General features: G+C 47.2%; 1 protein-coding gene across 4 annotated transcripts in view; it reads left to right on the top strand.

The window, feature by feature from the left end:
* Positions 1 to 21,731, top strand: part of FAM163A (family with sequence similarity 163 member A) — a 101,102-nt gene that overhangs the window by 9,384 nt on the left and 69,987 nt on the right. Inside the window, exon 1 of one of the 4 annotated variants that reach the window (XM_047076927.1) lies at positions 7,392 to 7,461. The exons of the other annotated variants lie outside the window; for them this stretch is intronic. The gene's annotated coding sequence lies outside the window, so the exon portion shown is untranslated. Of the gene's footprint in view, positions 1 to 7,391; positions 7,462 to 21,731 lie in introns of those variants that run through there. 4 annotated transcript variants of the gene reach the window in all.

The following is a 21,731-nucleotide window of genomic DNA, read 5'->3' as shown; positions in this document are numbered from 1 at the left end:
GTATTTTCACCCAAAATAAATCCTTCCAGATTAAAACAACAGCACATTCATATATGCAACCGGAGAACTTCTGCTTCTGATGACGATGGCAGACCCATCGTCCTGCAGGGTAAGCTGAAAAGAACTCAAATATTTGATAAAATGTTTTAAATAATCTTAAAAGCATCCAAGAGCCAACTAATTCATAAGGAATTACTACCTTTAAGTCTCAAGAGAGGGTAGACATTCAAACAGAGGGGTCTTACACGTGGGGCCACTGGGGGGCATCTGGTAATCCTGGTTGGAAATCAAAAGTTAGATCCCATGGTTCGCCGGAGGTATGGGTGCTGTAGAACCACGCCCTGCTTTGGGTTGGGATCCTAAAGGAGTTACACCCTAGGGTGGGGTGAATGGGAGGCACTTGTACCTGAGTGTGGACTGGATTCAGTGACTCACTTCCAATGCATATTGTCTGTCAAAAGTGACTTTTTTTGCCCATGGTCTTTCATCCTGGGTTTCTTTACACCATGGTGGGTTCAGGGCTCCATATCATACTTGTGAAAATTTATAAGTTTTGCTTGCACATTCATATGTGAAAAGTGTCATAGTTCCAAATTACATGAAACAAAAAGTGATAGAATTGAAATGAAAAATAGACTATTCTACAACAAAAGTTGGAGACTGTAATTTTAGAAAACTTTTTTTTTATTTTTTTATTTTTTTCCCACGTTTTTATTTATTTTTGGGACAGAGAGAGACAGAGCATGAACGGGGGAGGGGCAGAGAGAGAGGGAGACACAGAATCGGAAACAGGTTCCAGGCTCTGAGCCATCAGCCCAGAGCCTGATGCGGGGCTCGAACTCACGGACCGCGAGATAGTGACCTGGCTGAAGTCGGACGCTTAACCGACTGCGCCACCCAGGCGCCCCGAAAACTTTTTTTTTAAAGCAAGCTCTACATCCAGTGTGGGACTCAAACTCACAACCCTGGGATCAAGAGTTACATGCTGTACTGACAGAGCCAGCCAGGCACCCCGAAAGTTGGAGACCTTAATATCTCACTTCTGAAAATGAATAGAACAACTAGACAGAAGATCTACCAGGAAATAGCAGACTTTGAGAAACTTTAAGAAAGTTATTCACAAATAGGAAGAAATTAAACAGCAAATAACCACTCCCACATAACCAATGGTTCTAGGAAGAAATCACATGGAAAGTTAGAAAATTTGAGACGACTGAAAATGAAGCCAGAATGCACCCAAACTCATGGAATGCAGTGAAAGCAGCACTTAGGGAGAAGTTGACACCTAGAAACACCTATATTAAAAAGGAAAAAGGATCTCAAATCAACGGCCTGAACTTATACCTTAGGAAACTAGAAAAAAGAGCACACTGAACCCAAAGCAAGAAGAGAGAAGGAAATAATAAAGATTAGGGTGGACATAAGTGCCATAGAAAATAGAAAAACAATAGGGAATCAGTGAAAGTAAAACTGCAACTTGGAAAAGATCAACAAAGTGAACAGACCTTTAAGTAGATTGATCAAGAAAAAAGAGAGAAGAAAACTCGAGAATGAGAAGTAATCACCTTACACAAGCATCAGGATGTTAAAGAAACACCACAGACAGCTGTATGCCAACAAACTGGATGACCTAACTGAAATGGAGAAACTCCAAGAGAGACACAAACTATAGAAACTAACTCGAGAAGAGATACAAAAGTCTGAATACACTGAAGGCAGATTGAATTAGTATTAAAAAAATTACTCTCAAAGAAAGCCTAGACCCAGGGAGCTGATGGATTTATACTATTTCAAGATGAATTAACATCAACCTTCACAAACTCCTCCAAACAATACAAGAGGGAATAATTCCCAATTCATTCTATGAGGTCTGTATAACCCTGATGCCAAAACCAGAGAAGGACATACGAGAAAAGAAAACAAATATCCCTTATGAATACAGGTGCCAAACAGCACAACAAAATACTAGTAAACCAAATCAGCAACATATAAAAAGGATTATACACAGGACCAAGTGAGAGTTAATCGAGGAACTCATGGTTGTTTTTAACATCCAAAAATCAATGAATATAATGCACCATTTGAACAGAATAAGGGCCAAAACCATTTGATGACAGTAACAGATGCAGAAAACATTTAACAAAATCCTCCATCCTGTTATTACAAAAAAACCCTCAACAAACTAGGAATAGAAGGGATTTTCTTCAGCCTGATAAAGGATATTTATGAAAAACCTACAGCTAATAATTTACTTAATGGTGAAAGGCTGGATGTTTTCCTCCTAAGGTCAAGAACAAGACAAGGACGTCTGCTCTTTCCACTGCAATTCACAATTTCACTGGAGGTCCTAGACAAGACAGGAAAAGTGGAGAGAAGAAGGCTGACCGCATGGAATCAAAGTAGAAATCAACAACTGAAAGATAACAGAAAATCTCCAAACACTTGGAAACCAAACAACACACTTGCAAATAACCCCATTGATCAAGAAGGAAGTTTTAGGGGAATAAAAAAATACGTTGAACTGAATGAAAATGAAAATACAAATGTCAACATCTGTGGGACCCTGCTAAAGCAGTGCTAAGGGGGAAATTTATAGCACTAACGCATATATTAGAAAAGAAGAAAGTCTTTAGTCAGTAATCTTAAGCTTCCACCTCAAGAATCTAGGGGAGGGGCGCCTGGGTGGCTCAGTCGGCTAAGCGTCCAACTTCAGCTCAGGTCATGATCTCGCGGTTTGTGAGTTCGAGCCCCACGTCAGGCTCTGTGCTGACAGCTCAGATCCTGGAACCTGCTTCAGATTCTGTGTCTCCCTCTCTCTCTGCCCCTCCCCTGCTCACGCTCCGTTTCTCTCTCTCAATAATAAATAAATGTTAAAAAAAAATTTTTTTTAAAGAATCTAGGGGAAAAAAGAGCAAAATAAACCTAAAGCAAGAAGAAGAAAGGATATAATTAAGACAAAACCAGAAATCAATAAAACTGAAAATAGAAGAAAATCAACAAAGAGCTGTTTCTTTGAAAGGTTCGATAAAATTAATGAAACTTGGGCAAGACTAGCAAAGGAAAAAAAAGGAGGGCACAACACAAATTACCAATGTTTCTGGAATGAAACAGGGTCATTATACAGTCTGCAGATATCAGCAAGGAAAAAAAGGAATAAAATAAACAACTCTACACACATAAATCTGACAACTTAGATGAAGTGTCAGTTCTTTGGAAAATACGAAGTACAACACATCTCACCCAATATGAAATAGGCAATTTTAATCACCCTATAACTACTAAGATAATTAAATTTATAATTTCAAATCTTCATTTTATTTATTCTCAAGTAAGTTAACATACTTCAGGAGTAGAATCCAGTGATTCATCACTTACATATAACACCCAGGGCTCATCCCAACAATGCCCTCCTTAATGCCCGTCACCCATTTTCCCCACCCCACTCCCATCAACCTCCAATTTGTTCTCTGTATTTAAGACTCTCTTATGGTTTGCCTCCATCTCTGTTTTTATCTTATTTTTCCTACCCTTCCCCATGACCATCTGTTAAGTTTCTCAAATTCCACAAATGAGTGAAATCATGTGATATGTGTCGTATAATTTCAAATCTTCTAAAAGGCCCAGGCCCAGATAGATTCACCAGAGAATTCCAGCAAACATTTTAACAAGACTTAACACCAAATCTACATGGTCTCTTCCAGAAAATAGTAGAGATGGGAACATTCTCCAATTCGTTTTATGAAGTTAGTATCACTCCAATACCAAAACCAGACAAAGACAGCACAAATAAAGAAGACTACTGACCAATAATCCTCTTGTGAATATAGATGCAAGAAATGCTCAACAAAATATTAGCAAATAGAATTTAGCAATACATAAAAAGAATTCTATACCATGACCAAGTAGGCTTTATTCCAGGGCTGCAAGGCTGCTTTAATTTTCAAAAAGCAATCATCAACATAATCCACCATATTAACAGGCTGAAAAAGAAAAATCACATGATTACATAACCCAATGTAAAAGCATTCAGCAACATTTACTATCCATTTATCACAAACATTTCCACAAAAAATAGAAATAGAAATTTTGTTAGCTACAGCTAGTTTATACTTAATGATGAAAGGCTGAATGTTTCTCCTTTGTAAAAAAAAAATTTAATGTTTATTTTTGAGAGAGAGAGAGACAGAGAGAGAGAGAGAGACAGAGTACAAGCAGGGGAGAGTCAGAGAGAGACACACACACACAGAATCCAAAGCAGGCTCCAGGCTCCGAGCTGTCAGCACAGAGCTCGACTCAGGGCTCAAACTCATGAACTGTGAGGTCATGACCTGAACCGAAGTCAGATGTTTAACTGACTGAGCCACCCCGGCGCCCCTGAATGTTTCTCCTTAATATCAAAATGCTAGCAAGGTTCTTGGTAGATACAGAGAAGATTATTCTAATGTGTAAATGGAAAGGCAGAGGACCTAGGAGACCCACAACAATTTTGAACTATTTATTTTAATGTTTATTTATTTTTGAGAGAGAGAAGCAGAGTGCAGAGAGAGAACAAGCAGGGGAAGGGCAGAGAGAGCAAGACACAGAATCTGAAGCAGGTTCTAGGCTCTGAGCTGTCAGTGCAGAGCCTGACGCGGGGCTCAAACTCACGAATCGTGAGGTCATGACCTGAGCTGAAGTCGGACGCCCAACCGACTGAGCCACCCAGGTGCCCCTAAAACAATTTTGAATAGGAAGAATAACATGGGCAGAATCAGTCTGTGTGGTGGTACTGGTGGAGGAACAGATCAACACAACAGATAGAGCATCCAGAAATAGACCCACGCAAATACGCGCAATAGGTTCTGGACAAAGGTGTAAAAGCAACACATGGTGCTAAAGCAATTGGACATACTTAGGCAAGAAAAAAGATCTCAACCAGAAGTTTACATCTTATATAAAAATTAACTCATAATGTTTCATAGACTTAAAGGTTAAAATGCGAAACAAAAAAATCTAGGAGAAAATCTTTAGGATCTAGGGCCATGCAAAGAGTTCTTAGGCTTGACAGAAACTGCATGACCCACAGTAGGGAAAAGTGAAAAATTGGACCTTATCAAAACTTAAAAATTCATCTGCAAAATCCATGCAAAGAGGATGAAAAGGTGATCTACAGACTGGGAGAAAATATTTGCAAACCATGTATCTCAAAAGAACTAAGATCCAGAATGTGTGAAGAATTATCAAAACTCAACAGTAAAAAAACAAACCCTCTAACTAGAAAATGTCCAAAAGGCATAAACAGATATTTCGCCAAAGAGGGCATTTAGACGGAAATACAGGTGCCATGATATTCAACATCATTCGCCATTAAGGGGAATGGTAATTAAAAAGCACAATGAGATATCACCATACATTTATCAAAATGGGTAAAATTTTTTAAAAAGTGACAACTCTAAATTGCTGGCAAGGATGTGGAGAAACTGGTTAATTCATACACTGCTGGTGTGAATGCAAAAAGGTACAGCAAGTCTGGAACACAGACTGGCAATCTCTCGTAAAAACGAAGCGTGCAACTAGCACATGATCCAGCACGGCACTTCTGGGCGTTCATCCCAGAGATATGAAAGCTTATGTTCGCACATAAACCTTCACACGAGTGTTTATAGCAGCTTTAATCAAAATAGCTCAAAACTGGAAAAAAACCCGGATGTCTTTCTTCTTATGAGTGAATGAATGGTTACACAAGCCATGGAACATCCATACCATCCAGTGGATAAACCTGGATGAATCCCCAAGGAATTACGCTGAGCGGTGAAAAAAAAATACAAAAGTTTACATACTGTATTATTTCATTTATATAATATTCTTAAAATCACACTGTTTTAGAAATGGTAAACAGATAAGTGGTTTCTAAGGGTTAGGGATCAGAAGGGAAGTGGGTGTGGCTATAAGAAGGAACTATGAGGGACTCTTGTGCTGATAGAAATTGTTCTGTATTTTGACCGTGGCAATGCCAATCTCCTGGTTGTATATTGTACTATAGTTTTGCAAGATGTTAAACATGGGGGAAATTGGATAAAGGGTACCTGAGATCCCTGTATTATTTCTTACAATTGCATTTGAATCTACAAGTATCTCAAAATGAAAATTCTGCTTTAAAAAATTATTCCTGATCATAAGATGAAGGTTAATGAGTGGAGAAGATACTTGCAATCTATAACCAACAAAGGCATTTAGCTAGAAAATACAAAGAACCTTTATGGATCAACAAGAAAAAAAAATCAGATAACTCAATAGAAAAATGGGTAAAGATTTGAATAGGCACTTCATAAAAACTGAAAATTCAAATAGGCTATAAGCACATGTAAAGGTCCACAATCTTATTGGTAACTAGGGATATGAAATGAAGATCACAACTTTGGTGTCATTACACGTCCACCAGATTGACAAAAATCAAGAAGCCTAATAATATTGTCTTGGCAAAGATGTGGAGCAATTGGAACATAGCTCGTGGGAGTGTACATTTCATGACCGTCTCAGTAGACAACTTGGTATTATCTAATAAAGTTAAATAGAAACATACCTTATAGCCCAGCAATTCCACCCCAAGGTATACCCTAAAGAAAAGTTTGCATTAAAAAAATTTTTTTAACGTTTATTAATTTTTGAGAGACAGAGACAGAGTATGAGCGGGGAAAGGGCAGAGAGAGAGGGAGACGCAGACTCTGAAGCAGGCTCCAGGCTCTGAGCTGTCCGCACAGAGCCTGACGCTGGGCTTGAACCCACGAACCATGAGATCATGACCTGAGCTGAAGTTGGACGCTCAACTGACTGAGCCACCCAGGCGCCCCAAGAAAAGTTTGCATTTAGACACCAGGAGATATACACAAGAATGTTATTAGCAGTATTACATTAGCAGCCCCAACCACAACTATATGCAACAAAAATAACCCCACAAACATGACCAAGTGAAAGAACAAGCCAGCTACACATGAAAAATCCATGCTATATTATTCCATTTACAGAGATTACAAAAACAAGCAAACTAAACTACAGTGTTTAGGGATGCATAACAAGCTAATAAAACCAAAAAGATATATAAGGAAGTGATTACTATAAAGTCAGGATGGCTGTTGCTTGTGGGGGAAGGGAAGGGCTCAGGAAAACAAATGGGGGCGTTTGTAGGGTGATGTCAATGACCTGGGTGAATACACCAGTTTGGTTTATGATGATTGGTTAGGCTGTACATATACTTCATTTTCACTTTTCTCTCTTGTGTCATCGTGTACAACAAAATAACACATCTCTTCATATTTCACTTTTGTCTCTGAGAAGAAGTGAGGCCAGGAAGGAATGTAGGTGTGAGGTTTGACTGGGTGAGAAAAGGCAGCACGTCAAGATCTGAGGTCAAAATTTAAAACCTGCGAAGAGGAGGAAAAATGTGGAGTGTTGAAGCAACAGTAAATCTTCTGGAATGAGCAGGTGGGTAGCGTTCCTTTGGATATGATATGTTTTATATATAAATATTATATATCATAAATAAATATAAGAAATATATATATATTTAAATAGTGGTTTAGGAATAATAAAGGTTGCTCCAAGTGCTAAATTTCTTACTCCTCTCGGTTACAAGTTGGACCTGGGCTGAGGGACCAACGTTTTTCTTTCTTCCTGTTTGAGAAATTGATACAGTGTTCGCGTTTGCTTTGAATCCTCCAGACTGTCCAGAGTATGAAGAGGAAAATATATTTGATGTGGGGAACACCGCCCCCCCCCCAGCATTAATTTGGGTGACCCCCTTTCCTCCTCCCCTGTCTTCAGTCCAAGACTGGAGAGCAGGGTCAGGAGAAACATGAACAGATCGGAACAGGCAAAAGTTCCACACTGAGATGCTTTGGAGACGCTAAAAAGTGAGTGTCCTTCCATCTCACCCCACCTACCATGTTCTCCAGGCAGACTGATGTCAGAACTTATTGTCTGGGGGTACAGCACATAAGCTACTTGTAGAGTTTTAAAACACTAAAGGAGGGTAATTTAAAAGAAATCTAGAGCACCGTTAACGTTTTCTCCTCCTGCTGGGGGATGGGGAAGACATTGCGTCCCCTTCCCTGCCTTTTCCTGCTAGATCTCGCCGTCACACTTCTAATTACAGATTGACTCCCTCTCTGCCCGCTACAAGGACGGGGTACCCCTCAACGGCGGGGGCACCCAGGTGTGACTGGACTTCCAGGGAACAGTGCTGGCCAGAAATAGGGAAGCAGATGAGCCTTTCAGGCGGCTTTCCAGGCAAAGTCCGGTGGACAGCGACACACCCTGGTCCTTAAAACTATCATTCCCACGGGATTTTCAGTGCTGGACTTGAGCTGTGGCACATAGAGTTCCCTGTATAAGGCGTTCCTAGGGGGCCCGACTCCTGAGCTTACATTTCTTAGGCGAAAAGGCAGTGGAGCTACGGGAAGGCTCTTTGGAAGACGCCAGCCTGCTCTGCTTGGTCCCTTCCCTCCGCCCTCGTGCAAGCAGCCTCTCTCGTGGGGGATTCTCCCAGGACTGGGGCCAGCGCCAATCAGGTGGCTCGGTACCTGCCCCCAGCCCGGGCCACCTGGAGGGGCGATGAGGCTGTCGGCTCCGTGCAGGGGCAGTTCTCGGAGCGCCGGGGAACGCACAGGAGCCTCACGTGGGCAGCCCCAGGCCCAGGCGCTCAGCAGGACGCGCGCAGACCAGGTGCCAGCCCAACGCGCGAGTGGACGCCGGAAAGGAGCTGCTCAGTCGCGGTAACGGGTTAGGGTGCTCCTCGAGCGAGGTTCCCCGAAGGAAGAAAAGGAGGGACGGGGCGGAGCGGGGCGGGCCGAGGATTCCTTCCCCGCCCCCCACCGGGGCGCCCGGCTCCGCGCGGGGAGGTGCCGGGCCGGGGCGTACTTCCGAGGGCGCCTTAGCACCGGGGTAAGCGCGCCCCGGGGCCACCTTCCCCGCGCGCCCCTATCTTGACTGCGGCCGTGCCGGACTGGGTCTGGGTCGCCGCTTGGCTCTCCCGCTCCGCACCGCGGGCCGCGCGCTCCGAGGGGGTGGGGGTGGGGGTGGACGTCTCCGGCCTCGTGGCCAGGCCGCCGGTCGCGCTGTCCCCGCCTCGGGGCCGGACTTGCCGAGTCCCCGTCCCCGCCTGCGCCCCTGCCGCGCGCTCCTGCTCCGCGAGCGCCTTCCACCGGCCGGAGCGCACACGGACCCCGCAGCCGCGCCTCGGCGCCCGCCAGCACCCGGGAGCATGCGGCGGCCGGGGCCCGCGACGCTGCACGCTCGGCGGGACCGCGGGGCGCGCGTGAGTGAGCCGGGCCGGGGCTGAGCACCGCGGTGGGTGGGTGCGGGGCGGGCGGGCGGGACGCTCCGCCGCCGTCGGTCTGTGCGTGCGGGTTCCTCCGAGCGCGCGGGCGCCTCTGCGCCAGCCCTGCACCCTGGTGATCCTGCTCAAGTTTGACCACGCTAGGAGGGCGGAGGTGCGTTCGCGGTGCGGGGTCGCTATCTCCGCCAGGCCGTCCGGGTCCAAGACAGCCGGCGCCGACGTCTGCCTAAGGGACAGAGAAACCGGACTGGCACCCGGGCCGCTGTCCGTTTCCTCCCGAGGAGGGAGCTTGCGTCCCGCACCCCTATCCCCAGGGCCGTGCGCGGCGGGCTGGGCTGGGGGCGCCGGCCACATCGAAGCTTCGCTCAGCGGCCGGAGGAGGGTTTGGCTCAAATAGAGCAGGGCAGGAGCGGAGAGCAGTGTCGGGCTAGGCCCGGCGTCCCCCTGCTCCCGTCCTCTTCACCCTAGCTGGCTGGGGTGGCTTGGGTAGAGTGCCCAGCGCGGCGCCCCGGAGACCTCCTGCCCGGGTGGCTTCGTCCGGTCTCTGCGCTTCCCGAGGCCGCGAGGGAGGGCAGGGATGGAGCTCGGTCTTCTCTGTCGGTGCCCTTGGGCTGCATACACCACCCGTGCTTTTCTGTCACACTTGGGCATTCCTTTTCTCTGGGTGGAACTGTGGGGCCCCAGAAGTTCGCTCTTCCTAGCAAGTTGGCCGCGGCGGGAAGGTGGTGGGGGGCAGGTGTGCAACCGCAGGCAGCCCCCACTCCCCCCTGCAGTCAGTTGAGGCACTTTCTCCCGTCCTTTCCAGTCTGCCCAGCCCGGGACCCTCCTTGAGGAGGACACACTCCTGGCCCGGGGCTGGAGGACCCGGGTTGGAGCTGGGGGTTCAGTGCAACTGGCAAGGGTGACGTCTACGTAGTCGGATCTCTGTGCCCTGTCCCGCGTCCTCCAGTGGTTGAGCCAGACTCACGTTTTATACCGCGTGAGAAACAATGATGGGGGGACTTCAGATCTGGAAAAGTGCACTTTGCCTGAGATTTGCTGCGATTTGGGGTGTTCTTAGGGGGGTAGAGTGGGGGTGGAAGGCAACTTCCTTTCTGTGCTAATAAAGTGCTTGGAGGTACATTTGGCCCCTGCCCCTTCCCTTTATACTGGCAGAGGTGGATCAAAGGGGAGAAAGAGCAAAGGCATATTCTCTGGGAGCAATGATAATTTCTCAGACCCCTCTCCAGAGGTTCCAGCTCCCGTGTCTGTAGGGATCTAAACCAGTATGTAGAGACAGGGGTCGTGTTGGCACTCGGGGTGGCTCAGCTGTGGTCTTAGGCAAATCAGCTGCACCCTCCTCTCAGTTCCCCCTACTCACAAGCAGAGCGGGGGCAGGATTTCTGCTCTCCTGGGGAGATGACCATGAGTGAATGAGAGAGGACCATGTGTGAATGGGAGAAGCCTCTGAAGTCCTCTGGGGGTGGGGGTAGGGTGTGTGTGTCACATGCATGGGTAGAAACCCTGGTGGTGGGTTTCACTGGCATTCCTGCCAGAACCAGAAATTTGCATTTAGTGACCTTATCAAAACCAGTGCTCAGGAAAGGCAGAATGGGCTCCAGTGCTGATGAGAGCAAGTGCCTCACATTTTGCTCAAGGATCTCTGCTTTGTCTCCAGTGTGCCCATCTGTAATTGGAAATGAGCTCTGCTTAGCTCAGAGCGGCTTCAGTCTGAGCGCAAACATCATCCGGCAACAGGGGGGCCTGTGTTGGCACGGAAACGACCCACCCTCACCCAGAGACCCAGGGTAGGATTTTAGTGATGTCTCCCGATAACCTTGGAAAGGAGGCTGGTGGCAGGGGGCGGGGGGGGGGGAGATCGTAGCAGAAACTGGGAATCGTCTTGGTGGCCCCTTTATCGTCAGAATGGCCCTAGCTGGTCTCATCAGTTGTGGAAAGCGCCCCGAGGTTTAGAATCTGGCCTGATGATCGTTAGCACTAAGGAAAACTGCCACCACGTATTGAGTACTTTCTATGTGTCAGACACAAGGCTCTGCTAAATCAATATTATTATCCCTGTATTTCACACGAGGAGGCTGAGTTTGGGAGAGGTTAAATAACTTGCTAGGACCCTAAAGTGAGTCTGTGGCAGAGCTGTTCTGTGAAGCCAGGTGTCTCAGTTCCAAAGCCCCCTGCTCCCTCCACACGGCCGTTCTTCTCCCATTAGGAACGGACACATGTGGTAGCTGAAAATCCAGAACCGTTGTGAATAAACACGATTTGGAGGCGCAAGAGATGTTTGTGACCCCGTTAGGCTTTAGGGAAAGTGCTGGCCAGGTAAAACTGCTTGCTCTTCATTCCCTCTAGGACCCACGGGTTTAATCGTACACAAGGGATTGATCCTTTAACATGTAGACTGCAAACTGGCGGCAGTGGGGCAATGGCCTACTTATTTCCCTTTCAGTTAGCAAACATCAAAAAGATGGATAAACTGCTAATGAGGTTCTAGAAAAACAGCCCCTCCATACGTTGCTGTTGGAAGAGTAAATGGGTACAACTTCTTTGGAGGGTGTTTTAGAGCCATCTACCAAAATTAGAAATGCCCATGCCGTCGGACCCAGCGATTCCATTTTTAGGGGTTGAACTTGTCCTTACACTTGCCCATGGGCAAAAAGACATATGTACAGTGTAGCACTGAAAGAACAATCCACGTGCTCATCAAAGATGAACTTGTTGAATATCTTGTGGCACCTCCAGGCAGTTGGATACTGTGCTATTCATTCATAAAAAGAGACTTGGGAATTTCTCTGTAACTGACACGGAATGATTTCCAACATATATGGCTAAGTGGAAAACATGCATAGAGTGTCTCTATGATGCTGTTTATGTTATAAAAGAGGAGGAAGAAGGAGAACTCCAAGATGTTTGCTTGTGTATGCATAGGTATGTCCAAAAAACCTGATAAGATCTGTTGCCTTCAGGAAGAGCAGACCTTTAAACCCTTCTGTACCCTTTCAATTCGGAACCATAGGGATGCATGAACTATTTAAAAAAAATTTTTTTAACGTTTATTCATTTTTGAGACAGAGACAGAGCATGAACAGGGGAGGAGCAGAGAGAGAGGGAGACACAGAATCTGAAACAGCTCCAGGCTCTGAGCTGTCAGCACAGAGCCCGACGCGGGGCTCGAACCCACGGACCGTGAGATCATGACCTGAGCCAAAGTCGGACGCTTAACTGACCAAGCCACCCAGGCGCCCCAGATGCATTAACTATTTTAAAAAATCCTCTTTCCTTGTCCTGTGCCTGATACATTCCCTCAAGCTCTTCTCCGGGTGAACGGTGTGGAGGTGGCACCCCCACCCTCAGGTTGCTTGAGGGGTTCCCTTTGGGGTAAAAGACAAAGGTCCCTGAGAACACACAGGGTCCCTCAGCTCTGGGCCATCCAGAATTCCTTTAAATACGTAGGTTGTGCTTGGAAAGCTGGAGGGAGAGTTGCCTTTAGACATCTTTCTGAGCTGGGTGGGCAAGTTATGACCCTCTGGCCTTGAAAACAATATGAAGAAGTAGAAACTTTTTTGCCCTAATATTCCCTTATACAAGAGAAACTGCCAGCACTGGGGTAGCCTCAGTGGGGCCGGGGGTAGGCGGGAGTAGGGGGAGCACTGTGCCTCGTCATCAGTGAGGGCAGTAAGTCTATTTCTGGTGTTGTATTTGGACTTCAGAAAGGAGAGGGAGAGAGATATACTTGAATGAAAAGTTTTGAAAATTATTCTGGGGTCTTGGGCTGTTTTGTCTCAGAGGAAGGAAGAAGGTTATTGATGCAGCTGTAATGGCATCAGTTGGTATGTTCTGGAATGCCCCTTTGGGTGTCTCCCATCAGCACAGATGTCCAGCCCCTGCCCTGCTCCCCAGCCAAGAATTCCCTTCTGCTGATCACCTACTGTGGAAGCTGCTGGATGCATGAAGGGGATGGGAGCAAGTATTAGGAACTGCCTTCCCTCCTTCAGGTAAACAGGCTGTTGAATAGCAGAAGCAGAAGAAAGACTTTGTTCCAGCCACACGAGAAGGGACCTTCCAGTAGGTGGGAAGCCTTCATTAGGAACTTGCTGTGTGCAGGTACTCTGCTAAGCACTCTGCCTACATCATCTCATTTAATCTCCTGATCGGGTATGTGTGAGAGCCCAGGCTCTTTGCCATCAAGCAGCACCTTTTTTGCTCTTTCTTCGATGATTTTCTTTCCTGCATAGTAACCTGCACCAGAGACACAAGAGCATCCCAGGTGCTCAGAGACTTGGTTTGTGTTATAACAGTGTGTAGCTGAGCATTACATACTTTGATGGATGAGCTGGAATATTTGCAGTCTGGGTAGGTTTGTACAGGGCACAGTTCAGGGACAAAGCAGTCAGCATTCTTGGTTCAGGGTCCCATCTTAACTGCTTCTGTCTCTGTGTGTGCATTAGGGCCAGGCCGAGTGGACTGTGAGTGTGATGTTCCCCAGAGACGGAAGGAGGAAAGGGAGTGCTTGTGAGGGTCGGTGTTTACACCCAAGGAAGGAGGTGGGCAGGGTGGCCCCTGAACCCCCCAGGTCTGTGCTGGGGGTCCGTCTGCTGTTTGGCAGAAACAGCCTGAGAGCCAAGGGCCTGGCTCATTGCACACCTTTCTCCTCCCACACAGCTTGCTGGCCAGGGCTCGCCTCTGACTCCCACTCCACTTCAAAAAGAAACCGCTCGAATTTTCCCCCACATGAATTCTAGCGCAAAGGCAGCCACTGCTGTGGCTCATGGGGTTGAGAGCAAGAAGCTGGGCTAGGCTCTCAGCTAAGTCTGCCAGAACCTAGCCATGAGGGAGAAAGCCAGATGCCTGAACGGTTTGTTTTTAAAAAGTCCTCTTATGATACCCCAAAAATGATGTTTGCACAGCAGAGCAAAATAGTAGTGGATGATCAGCGTAATACATGCCAGAAAGTGAGTATTGCTCAAGGCACTGGGAAGACCGAAAGACGAGCAAGCCGTGGTTCCTGGGCTCGAGTTGCCCACAAGGCAGTGTGGGAGAGGGACATTCGCGTCAGCAGCGGGATCCTGCAGACTGAAGAAGCACGTGCTAAGTAGAGGTACAAATGGCATGTGGTCAGGTGTTGAGGGGTGACAGTGAGCCAGAGGCTGGCCCCAGTAATTTGGTAGAGTGTTAAGGTCTTTTTTGGAGGAGGTGATTTTTGAGCTGGGCTTTGAAGGTTAAGTATGATTTTGATAGACAGGCTCAGAAGAAAGGGCAGAAGAGGCCAAGGGAACGGTTTCGGTAGAATATGGAGCATTTCAAGATACATTCATATCAGTAATGTCATTATTTACTCAACTTCTGCCACAGACATAATACATGGCATTTTCAGGTGCTTACAGAGTAAAACTGTTTATGTCCCCATAAGATAGGCAATCACAATGATTTTTTTTTTTTTTTTTTTGGTGGTAAATCAACAGGGCTTGATGACGGATTAGATATTAGAAGGGCTTCTCGGAGGCACAAGGCTCTAAAACCATATTAGGCTTCTATCAGATTCATTTTACTTGTTAAAATAACAACAGGTGATATCGGACGTATGTGAACTCGACATGTCTGTCCTGTCAAACCACTGAACGACCATGAGCTTTCCAGTGGGGAGGCAGCGGGGTGCCAGGAATGGGGGCTCCAGTTCTGCCTCAGCATTTTATTCTGTGTTCACTCATGTATTCACTCGTTCATTTATTCCTATGGGCAATGAAGATGATCCATGTGCCCGAGCCAAGTGCTGGGCTGGCTGGGGGCAGGGGCAAGTGGAAACAGAGAGAGAGAGAGAGGGAGAGGGGGAGAGAGAGAGAGAGAGAGAGAGAGACAGAGAGAGACAGAGAGAAGGGAAAGTCAAGGGCCCTGTAGCCTCCAGGAGCTTGTAGTACATGGGAGATATCACAGGAGAAGGTGACAAATGCCATAGTAAAAATAGCAACAAAAGGCTGTGGGAAAACGTAATATGTGCTCAATAAATGCATGTTGCTAAAACACATAAACATCACGATCGGCAGTACCAGATATCACCAAGAGAACAAATCAGAGGGCTAAAAATATTTCTTTGGATTTGGCCAATGGGTCTCAAAACACTTGTTCATGTCATGAAACCCATGGAAATTATGGTGCTTGCTGGAGAATACCATAGAATTTTGAAAGGGCTGAATATATAATTTTGAGCTAAATCAGAGAGCATCTTATGCTAGATTCTACTACAGGCATAGAATAGCAGACACCAAGTTTTAAGAAAGAAAACTTTATGAAACAAAAGCCTTAAATTGAGGATATTCTGTGAGCTATTTTTTTTTTTTTCTATGAATCGGGGAAAGCCTGCCAAGATTCTATTTTAGTGCAGGAAACCCTCAGTCCAGCTGGTAGAACACCAGGGATCCACAGGCGCATAGTTTTGGCAGTTTGAAGGTTGTTGATGACTCTAGCAAGGGCAATTTCAGGAGAGTAATGAGGCCAGAAGCCCGATAGAATTGGGTTGCATTTTCATGATGTCAACCAAGTATTTATTGAATGTCACAGGGGATACAGTGTCTGTGTGTGTGTGTTGGGGAAACCAGAACTGTCAAAGCCCCAGCCTTCATGGAGCTTGAAGTCATTCAGGGAAACAAACTTGTCACAAAGTAAATGTACAGCGCCACTTATACAAGCAATAAAGTGGAGGTCCATGGCATTGTCAGGGTGTTTCATAGGAGGTCTGGGCCACTCAGGGAGTATCTGGGAAGTCATTCTGGGGAAATGATAGTTCAGTAGTCCTGGAGAGTGAGTAGGAGAGAAGGAGGTGAGTGGGGTTTTGGACCTGAGAGAGGATATTCCGGGAATGGGGGAGGGTCTTGGCTAGAGCAGGCATAGCATTTTGAGGCGCCAAAGGCCAGTGGCCTGGGGTGCCTAGAGGGAGAGGGAGAAGCATGTGAGATGAACAGGAGAGGCAGGAGGGAGTTAGAACCCTCAGTCTTATCAGCCACGGTAGGGATTCTGATGTTGATTCTACAGGAACAGGTAATCACAGAAGTACTTAAGCAGGAGGGTGATATAGTCAGATTTCCTACTTTAGGAAGATCTCTGTGGCTGTAGGGTGTGGACAGTATATTTGAGGTGGCCAAGGGAAGATCCGGGGAGACATCTCGAGAGATGGTTGTTTACGCTGGGATATTTGTAGTGGAGAGAGAAAGAAGACAGAGCTGAGAGGTTTAGAAGTGAAATGGACAAGAAGTGATGGTTTGGTCAGAGGGGAGTTTTGGGGATGAGCCCTGGGCTGCCAGCTATGTAGCAGTGGATAGGGGTACCATTTCCTGAGACAAATGACATGAGTTCAGTCTCAGCATGTTGTGCTTGAGGGGCCTTTGAACCATCTGGGTGGAGGGAGAGCGGCCAGGGGGATATATGGGCAGGAGTTTGAAGGAGAGGTCTGGGCAGGATCTGTGCCCCCATAAGCTGTCAACATCCAGGGGTAAGTGAAACCATGGCATGGAGGAGGCTGCCGAGGGAGGAAGGACAGGCTTAGAAGAGAAGGCCTGGGGTTAACTTCGAGTTAGGATGGGCCTAGAAAGGAAGCAGAGAAGGATGATCTAGAGAGATGGGAGAAAAGCCAGGGGTGGGAAATGTCACGAAAACCAAGGGCAGAGTGTTTCTTGAATAAGAGAAGAGGAAGCATAGTCCATTATGATGAGGACCAATGAAAGTCCATTGGCTTCAGAAACAGAGATCACAGGTGATTAAACAACAGTTTCAGGGATGTGATGGGCAAAAGTCAGACTGTAGTTGGCAGAGGGGGAAGTAGACACTGAATGTGCAAATAAGTCTTTCCAGAGGTTTGGAGAGGTGGGGTGGTTTTGTTCTGTTTTAATGGGGGACAGTTGAGCACCTTTACATGGCAGTGTGAAGGATCCAGTTGAATGGAAAAGCTATAGGTTCAAGGAAGGATAATTCATAATGTGAGGTCCCTGAGAAAAATGGGTGGACAGCATCAACCAAGCAGGTGGAGGGAATAGGCCTTAGGATGGAGAGGGGCCATGCTCTGGGATAACTGGAGAGAAGGAGGGGAGGAGAAGGCTCATGCCTGTTTGTTTTTATGAGATGGTGGAAGATGAGGATGTTTCCATCTGATGAAGAGAAGGAAGGATGGCTAGAGGGGAGAAAGGACGGAGGACGTTTACTTTAGAATGGGGGTGGTGAGGACAGTGAAGAGAGAAGGGGTGAAGACACTAGTCAAAGGTGATACTAGTCGAGCATGTATTAGCCGGGTGACATTGAGTCCATTTTCTTACCTGTAAAATGGGAATGATAACCACGATGCTTACCCTACAGAGTTGTGCCTGGCACGTAGAACACCATCAACAAATGCCTGCTGCTGTTTTGACTTTTCTTCTCACCATCAGTGGCTAGCCTAGTGCTGAACACATAACTGGGTTTAGTATGAAAGAGTCGTCAACACTTCCAGGTACTTAGTACCTAAAATTTAGACGGACGTCTCTCCTTACACCACTTGTCTCCCTTCCATCTGTAAAGCACCAGCCTCTTTTCTTCTCTAAGCAACTGGAAGCTTTTCTGCTACTTAATGCTTAGGGATTCATTTATATGTGGTGCTTAGCCAGGGCAGATTCTATTAGGGGAGTTAAGCATATGGACAGGGCACTGGGCCAGGGTGAGAAGAGACAAGGTTCAATTAATTCAAGAGCCCAATCTCCTCTGGCCTCATTGATACACAGAGGACAGGGCATCTGTGGGACTCACGCCTTCATCACTTTCCTAATATCCAGTGAAGCCAACTCTGAACCAGGCCTGTACCCGGGTCTGAGATACAGAGATGAATAGAAATGGTTCCTGCCCTTGTGATATTAATGTGATCAGATACACATTGTAATGGCTGCATCCCATGCTGGGGAGCATAGAAGAAGGAGCCCTTGGCTGTGCCCGGGCTAGGCAGGGAGGGCTTCCCAGAGGAGGTAGTGTTTGAGCTGGAATGTGAAGATCAACATTCTTTGTAGAGCAGAAAAGGGAAACAGACAAGGAGGGAACATCTTTGCAGGTAAGAAGGGAAGTCTTTGGGTCCTTCAAGGCGCAGTTAGGCCCGGGAAGCTCAGGAGACGGTGAGGGGAAGCAGAGACTGAATTTGGTCCAGCAATGTCAGAGCAGGAAATGACAGGCGATGGGGAGGGGGTGAGACACAGGATGGCAGGCTGGTGTTCTGCCTCCTGGCCTAAGGACCTGGACTTGAACCTGTGGGAGTGGTAGAGCCACTGGAGGTTTCTGAACAACGGCAGAGTGATTGGTCAAGGGTCAGTGGCGGTAGTCTAGGCGAGGGTTGACCGCAGGACAGTTTCAGTGATATGGGTCCAAGGTATGGTCATTGCTAGTGAATGAGTGAAATGAAACTAAAAGCCAGTGGCATTAAGGAAGTGTGGAAATACGATGCTAGGGCGTTTGGAGAGGCCATCTTTGTGTGTATTGAAACTTTCTAGGATGATGACAGAACCTTAAATGGAGGGGGACAATTGCTAACGTCCTCAATGAGTGAGGGAGAGGCAGTGGTGTGGTGAAGGATAGAGTGAAGAATAATCAAATATCATGGCCCTCAAAGGGATAAGGATTTTGACAAGATAACAGAAATGAAACACTCTAGACTCTAATTCTGGAAAACAGAATAAACTCCTGAAAGGACTGAACCGTTGTTTATTTCCAAGGCGAGGGGGCCACCAGAAAACAGGTGGAATGTATTTCCAAGCTGCTGGACCACTGAGTACCGCTCAAAGACACCATACAACATCACAGATGGGTGCCCACCAGTTCGAGATCTCAGAAATCAGCTGAGTCCTCGTGATGGCACCACAATCCATGATGCTGTCCTTGCTGGAGTCCATTTCCCAGACCCCTCAGAGAATCATTTCCAACATCTTTGCTGAGGTCTTGCTGATACCAAGCATGTCCTCTCGTTGTGGCAGAGGAGTTAGGCACCCAGCACCCTTCACCTCAGGGGGCTGACAGCTCAACACCAGATTTCTCTTAGCAGATGGGTCTCATTGCCCGCTTTCTTCTCTGCTGGGCATGCTCTGTACCCAGTGTTGTGCTGGGGACATTGGAGGAATCAGAAAAATCCCAGACATGGTCCGTGCCCTCAAAGATCTCAGGGTCTAAATAGAAAAGCCGGACTGGCACACCTGGAACAGCGATGCCCTTTGTTGTTTGGTTTAAGGGAGAGGTGGTTGGGTGCAGGAAGGAAATAAGGTAGATGTACTGCAACTGTCTAGTCAAGAGTTGAGACAGATGGAAAAGACAGAGTAAGGAACCTAAAATGACCTGCAGATTTTTGAATGTGGGGAGTAGGCCTGGCAAGTGGGGGTGCCGTTCTGAGAGACAGGAAGTACAACAGAGGAGACACTTGGAAGGGCGGTGAAGAGCTCTGACTTGAAAATGGACAGTTTGGGGCGCCTGGGTGGCTCAGTCGGTTGAGCGTCCGACTTCGGCTCAGGTCACGATCTCGTGGTCCGTGAGTTGGAGCCCCGCGTCAGGCTCTGGGCTGATGGCTCAGAGCCTGGAGCCTGCTTCTGATTCTGTGTCTCCCTCTCTCTCTGCCCCTCCCCCATTCATGCTCTGTCTCTCTCTGTCCCCAAAATAAATAAACATTAAAAAAAAATTAAAAAAAAATGGACAGTTTGCAGGCTCATTTATAAATGACACAAGTAGATGTGGAGCTCGGTTGCCTTTGTTGATGTGACTGTATTAAGAGTAAGTGTTTTAACAAAGGGAAAAAAGTTAATGAGGAGGCAGATGAAGGCAATGGTAATAAAAGGATGGAGAACGGACGTACTTTGGAAACATTTAAGGGATAAAGTGAGTAAGATTTGGTGGCTGAGTGGATTTGAGGGGAGAGATGGAGGGGGGAGACTGCAGTGATTCACACACCGCTGGGCTTGGGGACTGGGGGGATGGTGGTCCCATTAATTAGGGGGAGAAAGGCAGGAAGGCAAGCACTTTGAGGGGGAAGAGCAGGTGAGATGATGGCGTCTGTTGGAGGCCATTTGAATGGAAGATTCCTGTAGGATAGCTAAGTAGACTGTGTCCAAGCGCCAGTTGGTGGTGCAAGTCTGAAAACCAGGCCAGCCGAGCTCACAGCTCTGTGAATTGCCCATGGACAGGCGAGGGCGTATGGAAGGCATGGGAGGGCAAGAAGGGAGCCTTGGGAAGGATTCACGTATAGGAGGGGAGTGGTGTAGAGGGGACCGTCTAAGAGGGAATAGTCGGGATGGCGTGAGTTGAACCAGGAGAGGTAGTGTGATGAGTGGCTGATGAGGAGAAAAGTTAAGGGATAAAGAGTTTCAAGTAGGAGTGGGTAGTCAACGCAGACTGTTTGGGAGGGACAACACGCGGGTCATTGGAGATCTTTGTCAGAAGTGATTTCAGAGTGGCGGGTGGGAGCTGGAGGCGGATTTCAGTGAGCTCGCAATGAACAAGTTATGAGAAAATAGAGAGACAAGCGTGCAGAAACACTTGAGGAGCTTTGCTGCGAAGAGGCAGCGAAGTGCAGCGGCATCTGGATGGTTGTCACCCACATGTGGAGACACCGAGTTTAGGCTTTTGAAAAAATGTTTATTTTTTATTTTTCATTTTTTTAAAATTTTTTTTCAACGTTTATTTATTTTTGAGAGAGAGAGAGAGAGACAGAGCATGAACGGGGGAGGGGCAGAGAGACAGAGGGAGACACAGAATCGGAAGCAGGCTCCAGGCTCCGAGCCATCAGCACAGAGCCCGATGCGGGGCTCGAACTCACGGACCGCGAGATCTTGACCTGAGCCGAAGTTGGACGCTCAACCGACTGCGCCACCCAGGCGCCCCAAAAAATGTTTATTTTTGAGAGAGAGAGAGCACAAGCAGAGGAAGGGGTAGAGAGAGAGAGGGACAGAGGATCCAAAGCAGGCTCTGCACTGACAGCAAAGAGCCTGATGGGGGGGCTCGAACTCACAAACTGTGAGATCATGACCTGAGCCGAAGTCAGGCACTTAACGAACTGAGCTACCCAGGCGCCCCAAGGCTTTTATTCCTAGTGGCTTTGTTGGGAAAGAGAAGAGAGACGGTTGGGAAAGTAGCTACAGGGGGATGTGAGGTGAAGCGATGGGTTGTCTTCCGAGTGGAAGGAACTCGATCATGTCCATGGGCCGAGGGTTTAGAGATAAGAGAGGAAGTGGGAAGCCTGGACTGGAAGGAGAGGGGGAGGTGGGTGTTTGAGAGGGAGAAAGCTGCAGTTTCTTGGAAACAGGCTTTTCGTGGTTTAGGAGAAGAACAATAGAAAGAAAAAACCTGCTCCCCTCCCACCCCATCAGCCTCCCCCCCAACCCCACCTGTGTGTCTGCTCATGCTCCCACTGTCTCTCAGACCTACCCTTACGAGGTAAGTT

This window comes from Lynx rufus, unplaced genomic scaffold (genome assembly GCF_022079265.1).
Source record: "Lynx rufus isolate CCGP_SWC_20201006 ecotype Redwood Valley unplaced genomic scaffold, mLynRuf1.p SCAF_15, whole genome shotgun sequence".
Classification (NCBI taxonomy): Eukaryota; Metazoa; Chordata; class Mammalia; order Carnivora; family Felidae; genus Lynx; species Lynx rufus.
Note: the sequence above shows the minus strand (reverse complement) of the source record. Positions and strands in the feature narration are given on the sequence as shown.